This window comes from Tupaia chinensis, unplaced genomic scaffold, assembly GCF_000334495.1.
Source record: "Tupaia chinensis unplaced genomic scaffold, TupChi_1.0 Scaffold000706_1, whole genome shotgun sequence".
NCBI lineage: Eukaryota > Metazoa > Chordata > Mammalia > Scandentia > Tupaiidae > Tupaia > Tupaia belangeri.
Genome location: NW_006160229.1, coordinates 5883842 through 5892121, shown reverse-complemented (window position 1 = coordinate 5892121; position 8280 = coordinate 5883842). Strand labels below are relative to the sequence as shown.

General features: G+C 44.9%; 1 pseudogene; it reads right to left on the bottom strand.

The window, feature by feature from the left end:
* Positions 1-553: 553 nt before the first annotated feature.
* Positions 554-1650, bottom strand: LOC102493744 (exosome complex component RRP43-like; annotated as a pseudogene).
* Positions 1651-8280: the final 6630 nt, after the last annotated feature.

Below are 8280 nucleotides of genomic sequence, written 5' to 3'. Positions count from 1 at the left end.
AAAGCAACCTGGTCATGGTTGGCCATGTGGGAGTCCAGTAACATAACCACTATGCCATCTGCTGTCCCCAGCTCTGGCGACTTTAAAAACATAATGGGTGTGAGGGACTAGCAGATGGAGTAATGTAACTTACTTCGCTGACTCCCATGTAGCCAACCACAGCATGAGTCCTGGACCCGGCAGCTTGAACCTCATGATGGGCATGTGTGCGTGTATGCCAAAAAATCCCAAAAGGAGAATGGAGGAGAAGGGATTGTGGCATGGGGATGCCCCCTGAGGGGTGATTTCTCACTTTCCCTCTCTCAGTCTGTGTCTCTCTCTCCTGCAAGTGCATGCACCCTATGACAAAAAAAAAAATCTTTTAACAAATTAAAACAAAAGAAAAAATTAACATAATGGGCCCCTTGTGCTTTCTTTCTTTCTTTCTTTCTTTCTTTCTTTCTTTCTTTCTTTCTTTTTAAGAATGTAGTTTAATATTTATTTAGTATAAAAGGTTTGTGCACCGTGTAAGAAATACAATTTTTACAAATCTGTTTTGAAAAATTTGTGTCTGTTATTTGGGTTTCATACTCTTAATTATTTCATCCATCAGGTTTTTTTACTTCTTTGTGTCTTGTAAGTGCTCGACTCATACAGTCCTGAAGTTGAGCTTCCGTCAGCCCCCTTCCCCCGGTGTGTGAAGACAGCAGAGCTTGCCTTCCTCATGCATTACTACCGTCAAGGTTCCCATTGCCACATGTTCTTCCTCTTCAGTAGGATCAACTAGCAGTAAAGTGTCATCGAACACAGCAAAGGATGTTGCAACTGGGTGAGTTCTAATATTCAAAGAACTTTTCTTCTTTAAATTAACTTCTGTTAGTGCAGTTTCTTCATTTATAGTAACTTCAGACAACTGGACTTTTTTTTTTTTTTGAGAGTTTTTTTTGCTATAGGGCGTGTGTGCTCGCCAGAAAGACAGAGACAGAGAGACAGAAAGCGAGAAATCACCCTCCAGGGGGGATGGCCATGCCGCAATCCCTTCTCCATTTTCCTCTCGGGATCTTGGGCATGCACGCACATGTGCCTGGCGCGAGTTTAAGCCACCGTGTCTGGGACTTGAACTGCGGTCGACTACATGGGAGTCCAGCAACATAGCCATTACGCTAACTGCTGGTCCCAACCACTGTACAATTTTTAAAGCCGCTAACAAAGCAAATGTGCAGGCATCCAAAATGTTTCCATCATAGTTGAGGCAAATAAGATCACAGTGCAGAACCCGAGCATGCTCTCCTGGAGAAATGCATAAGTCCTCTTTGTGAATTAGCTGTGAATTTTCAATGACATCTGCAATGAACTGGGAGCCACTTGGGCCTCTCCTCCAGGAGGTCCTGATTGAAATTTCAATGAACACAGGAGTGGTAGATCCACATCTGGAACAATATATCCTTTATCAGGGGCATCTGTTGGTGGTGCTGCAAATTCCGCTTTAACTTCAATTACTGCAGTATTTCCCAGCTTCACTAATGCAGAACCATCTGCAGTACTAACTGAACCTATGTTGATAGTTGTGGTTCTGAATTCGCCAAGTTCTCTCCCATCGGGAAGGCAGCTCTCCTTCAGAAATCTCCTGTAATACTCCAGAATGTCCACGGTTTTGAAGCCGGCCGCCATCTTCCTGCCCACGTGCTCCAGCCCTTGTGCTTTCTTGCCCCAAATCCCAACAGGGTAGAAAAATGGAGCAGGGATTGAGGCATGTTTACGCCCTACTGGAGGGTGCTTTATTTCTCTCTGTCTCTTTATCTCTCTATGGTGAGACACACGTATCCTCTGTCAGTTAAAAAATATATATCCTGGTTGGTGGGGCAGTGGGCATATCAAGATGGGTCCCACATGAATGATCACGACTTGAATCCTATGGCTTTGCAAACATACAGGTCACACGTGCATGTGCGCCAAGGTCCTGATGGGATGGAGAGGTGGAGAATGGGGGTAGCAGGGTGACTGTGCCTCTCTCTCCCTCCTTCTCCCTCTAGTGGGCAAGTGCCCTCTGGCATGAAAATAATATTGGGGAGTTGGGAAAGTCATGATGCATTTTTGCATAGAAAAACATACAGAAAGATGTCATAACCCAGTAATAATAATAATAATAACAAATAAAATAATCCTGGATGAAATAAATGAACTGTAAACACCATTTGAAAGACGACTGGAGAATTCTAAATCCTGACTGTGTATTAAGGAATTTTAGCTGTTCTTAGGTGTGATTATGATATCGTGCTTATGTTCAAATAAAAGAAGGAAGTTTATTTTTCAGTTTATTACTTTCATGAGAGAGAGAGACACAAAGGGAGAGAAAGACAAGCACTCCCAAAAGGGCCTCATGCTGACATCCATCCCCCCACTGCCATTCAGCCAGCCAGGATCATGGTCTCATGCTCACAGTTGATGTGTATGACCGGGGAACCAAACCCACAGTCTTCCCTATAGCTTCCTTCATTGCAGAGAATTATGCTATCATTCCACCACCCACAGTTGGGCCAATAAATTAGCTCTTAGAAACATTTCTTATGGTATGATATGATGTCTTGCATTTGATTTAAAATAGTCCCGTGTGTGTGTGCATTGGCGGGGGGAGGTAGAAATGTAAATTTTAAAAAATTGGTCATGTGTTGATAACTGTTAAAACTAGGGGTCAGGTACATGGAAGTTTAATTATACTATTTTCTTTGTTATTTGTATGTTTATATTTTACCATAATGCAATATTTCTTTTTTTAAGAGAGATTTTTGCTATAGGGCGCATGCACTTACCAGAGAGACAGAGATGGAGAGACAAAGTGAGAAATCACCCCTAGGGGGGATGGCCATGCCGCAATCTCTTCTCCTCCATTCTCCTCTCGGGATCTTGGGCACGCACGCATACGCACCCTGCATGAGTTTTAAGCCGCTGGGTCCGGGACTCAAACTGTGGTCAACTACATGGGAGTTCAGCGGCATAACCATTATGCCATCTTCTAATCCCATAAAATATTTCTTAAAAAACTATGAATCTAGTACCTAATGTTCCAAGAAACTGGCAGTAAAACAGGAAAGACACATTGCCTGCCTTCTGGGAGTCTATGATCTAGTGGGGAGATAGACATGTGAAATCACCAGGTATGTCCTGATGATCTGCCGTGCTAACAGCTCGAACCAAGGACCATGGGAGCAATGGATTCTGCCTGACTCAGTTGGTCAGGGATCACTTGGAAGAGGAGGTGAGGCCTCACCATTTAAGAAGCAGAACTTACAGAACTTGGTGACCTATTGCACATGAAGAAGGAGTCAAAAGTTAGCAAAGTTTCACTTTGGGCACCTGGGTGGGTAGCACTCTATCAATGGAGGCATGGAATATAGAGAGGAAACTAGGTCAAAGTGGGGGTAGGCAGGGGGAATCTGGCTTTGAACTTCCTGAGGTTGAGTTTCCTATGACATGTAAAGCTGTCTTGGAAGTCGGTGGAAGTGTGTTATAGGCAGAAGGAACTGCAATAACAAGGATTCAGGAGAGGAGCGTGCAGAATGTGTTGCAAGGCTTTTTAGATCCCAAGCTGACACTGAGTGGGAAGAGATGGGGGTAAGACTGGCCAGACAGGAAGGGTGTTCGCTGATTGTGTTGGGCTCCCTCATCGCCATGACATGTGATGATTATAAAATGGACCAGTTGTCAGGAAGCTGGAGACTCCTTGTGGAAGGGGACACTGGATGTCTAGGAACAGTCTCCCTGTGGTTTCCATCAACAGGGAAAGGTCAGATGAAGGACTCAGCACCACTTTGGAAATAATTAATCATGTCCCTGAAAGAAGCAGCCACTTTGCATGTAGTGAAAGCGATGAGCATTCTCCTTTCACTGTTTTGGAGGTAGAGTATACTGGTTTAGACCGAGAACTCTGGAGCTATGCATGTTGCTTGGTTTTTATTTTATTTTATTTTATTTTATTTTATTTTATTTTATTTTATTTTAGCCAGAGGGCACATGTGCTTGCTGTAGAGAGACAGAGACAGAGATAGAGAAAGTGAGAAAGCACTACCCATGGGGGATGGCCATACCACAATCCCTTCTCCTCCATTTTTCCTTTTGGGATTTTGGGCATACAGGCTCAAACCACCAGGTACAGGCTTGAACTGCATAGTCAGCCATGTGGGATCTAGCAGCCTTACCCACCATGCCACCAGCTGGCCCTATTTCTTGGTTCTAAATCCTGACTCCAACGTTTCTTAAGCTCTTAAGTCTCAGTTTCCTCATCTGTAAAGTGGGGATAACAGTCTTTAACATGAGAGTAAATAAAATAATGCATGCAAACTGTGTGGTGAGACATTTTCAATAACTCAGATTTATTAGTCCTACATACTTATGGAAGAGAAGGTGAGGGACTCGATCACTTTGTCTTCTGAGAAATGATCCATATTTCCCTCCGAGGTACTTCAAAGTCACTGGAATCAGAGACCCTTCTCCTCATGCCTATTTCCTTACCCAAACAGATAAAAAACAAGACTTCAAAAAAAAAATGCTCTGGAAGTTAGGGTCTATGATATAAAAACCAGCTGACTATGTTTTTCACTTCCAATCTGTTGTGGGTCAATGATACATTTGTAAAATACAATAAGAATGCACTTGGATATTATGGTAATGTCAAAAAACAAAAACAATAGAAACAAAGAGAAAATACCAGATCTGAGATCACACCATCTGATTTTAGTCTATTTAATTTTTTTTTTTTTTTTTGCTTCTTCATGTTGAAAATGTTACCAAAATGTAGTATACGGGTTCACAGTTTGGGCAACCCCTTTCCTTTTATCTGTTTGGCTTATTCTGTAACACATACCACAGTCCCCCACACGCGTTAAGTGGAACAGTGTGTTTCCATGACCCACTAAAGTTAGTCTGAATCCAAGGTGATGAAGTGTGAAGAGGCATGCGGGACTGGCCTTGGATGCTGACCAAGCTGGAGCAATGTGGGAGGTGGGCCAGCGCCCTTGCACCTAAGTAGGATCATCAGGAGTATCTGCAGAAGGGAGGGAGGGAAGGAACAGTAGGGGAGGCAGGAGAAGAGGAGTGGAGCAGAGGAGGAGATGGAAAGAAGAAAGAAGGAACAAAGGGGAAGGAAAGAAAGCTTGGGAAGAAAGAACAATGAATGACACTGACTGAGTGCCAGAGGAGGCCAGAAGATTCCCTGAGAGAGGTCCTCTGGCCAGAGCTTCCATCTCGGGCTGGACGCAGGACTGGTATTCCGGGGAGTTGCCTGTGGTAGGGCTGATTGTTCAGCATCTACTGTGGCTAGGGTGGGGCAGATGGGCTTCCTCTTTTCCTTGGCAGTGTTTAGCAGAGTGTCTCTTGCCACCCAGAAAGACCAAACTTCAGTGTTTCTAAGGGCTTGGAATGGAAAATGAAAAGGCCCAGGCCCTGATGCCAGGGAGAGTGAAGGGGACTTTGCAAAAGGCCCATGCTGTGAGTTCTCTGGTGAAGGGGATCATCACAGGGGGAAATGGGAGTCATTAGACTCTACTTGATATCTTTCTTTTTTAATTTCAATTTTTATTATTTCAACTTTATACATTCAATCACTGTACATCACCACAGCTTGTAAAATGAATTTACCCAACACGAAGACACTTCACACCAGTCCAGCTGAAGATGTCGCACCCGTTATCATCCACAGACAGTCTATATTTCTATAAACCCCTCCCCAGTCAGCATCTGCTCCCATGGTCTTCCTTACAATGGAGAATGCCTCTCTCCAGGGTCTCAGCCTGCCAGGGCTGATTGTCCTTGAAAACCCAGTTCTCACTGCATCTCACCTTGGCTCATTTAGCAAACCCTTCTGCTTTATGCCTCACCACCCCCTCCCTACTGATTATCCCGAAGCTGTTTGCTAACAAGCTCTCTCGAATTCCAGAAGTTTCTGTGGTCTCTACTCACCCCTCCAGTTCCACTCCGTTTCTCTTCTCCTTTACAGTGAAAGGTTTCAAAGCAGTTATCTACCCTATACTGTCTCTTCAATCATGTTTCATCGAATCCTTCCACCTCCCTCCACTGACACCACTCTAACCTAAACCACCAGCAGCTTTGATGTCAACTATTAGGAAATCCTCCCAACTAGTCTTCCTGCTTCCATTATTGTTTTATTTATTTCTTCCATGACTGAAAGAGAAGAGAGAGACCAAGAAAGAGAGAGAGAGACAGCACCAGTAGTTTCCTAACACAATGATCCATCCCCTTTTAACCTCGACCAGCCCTAGACCATGAACACACACGTGCCTGGGTCCTCAGGGAGGATGCAAACCACCTTCTTGTGTGGGTCAGCCTCGCAGAACATCGTATTTTACTGCTGCACCACAGTCCAGCCCCGTTTCTGTCTCTTCTGAACCATTCTCTATACCGTAGGTGGTCAAAGTGTTCTTTTAAAAATATAAATCAGATTGGGCCAGCCCATTATGTGGTGGTTAAGGCAGCTGGATTCCATGTGGCCCACTGTGTTGTTCGAGCTCTGGACCTGGAAGCTTGAGAAACACAGGGGACACGTGCTTGTGTGCCCCAAATCCAGAAATCAAGGAGAAATGGAGGAGAGAATGTTGTGTAGCCATTCTTCATGGGAGTGCTTTCTCATCCCCTCTCCCCCGCCACTCCTGTCTCTCATCTCTCTCTCTCTGGAGAACACTCATGCCTTCTGGCAAAATTTACATACCTATCTATACGTATGTAGATATATCCATATATGTGTGTATCTATATATCTACATGTAGGTATCTCTAGATAGCTATATATAGATCTATACCTAGATAGCTATAAAGATATTGAAATATATAACTCACACCTGGAATACTACACGGCAATGAAAAAGAATGAACTATGGATACATGGAATGACTGATGAACCTCAAGGGAATTGAGATGAGTGAGAAAAAGTCAATTGTCAAATGAGTAGCATTAAGGGAGACTTCAAAAACTCATGGGAAAATGGAATTGTGGTAAGAGTTTATTTTGCTACAAAACATCTTTGAAATCCATGTGTAGTTTTTTCGTGATATGCATTTCCACGAACTTTCTGAAGACTCCTTGTCTATCACTCATTTACATAACCTTCATGAAACGCCAAAATTACAGCAAGGGAGGACAGATCAGTAATGGTGAGGGACTGAGGGGCCGGGGGAGACAGCTGTAGATGTAACGGCAAGAGGAGAGATTTTTGTAATGATAGATCTCTTTTGTATACTGACTGGGTGCATGCATGTGATAAAATTGTATGAAAGTAAATACACACACGGATGACTACAAGAGAAGCCAGGGGCATAGGAGTAAGATTGGTAAACTGTACTAGAGACAATATCCTGGTTGGTACCTTGTACCACAGTTCCATTGGGTGGAAACTGGGTAAGAGGTACAGGGATTTCTCTGTATTACCTCTCAGGAATGAATGTGAATCTACACTCATACCCAAAGCAAACTGGAGGTAAAGGAAAGAACTCCAATCAGGTATGCCCCAGGGTTAGGCCATTCATCCAGTGGTCTCCATGGACTTTGTAGTAAGACTGCCTGCCCATGGGCCAGGATGCAGCCCACCATCTAGTCCCTGCCAAGCGGTCCAGTCTTATCCTGCTCTTCTCCCCAGCTCTCATGGCACCAACCACAATCACCACCTTACTCTACTGGACGGAAGATTTGTCTCCACCTTCTGGGTTTCTCCTATCTGCTCCTTGTCTCTGGAACGCTTTTCCCGCCTCTCTAAGGATGCTTCTTTCATGTCCATCAGGGTTCAGCTTAAATACCACCTCCTCCTTTCCTAATCACACTATCTGCACACCCCTCTTTCCCCATACAAGCTTTATCCAAATTGGCTCATTTTCCCACTTCTTTTCCATCGGTCTCCCCCACTAGACTGCAAGTTCCTGGGCCAGCGTGGAGAGTGTCTACATGACTCTGGGCTGCCCTCCTAGCTCCTGGCACAGTGCTGGGCACATGGTGAAGGCTCGGTAAATTAGTTGAACCTTGAGCGAATGAAGGAGTCGCCACAGGCCGCTTTGCCATAGAGCTTTGTAAAGACCGCTGGATGGTGGCAGTGGGCTGCTTCTGCTCAGGGCTCATTTCGCTCCCTCCAGCTCGTTACTAAAGGGAGGGGTCAGAGGGGATCTCTCGACGCCTCTCTGAACCACCGGGTTCCGCAGTTGGGGGCCCAAACGTGGTGGTTCCAGACCGGGGCCGCTTTGCTGGGAGTGCGTGCGCAGGTTAGCCGGGTCCCTGGGGAGGCGAGACGCCACCCTCGCTCGCC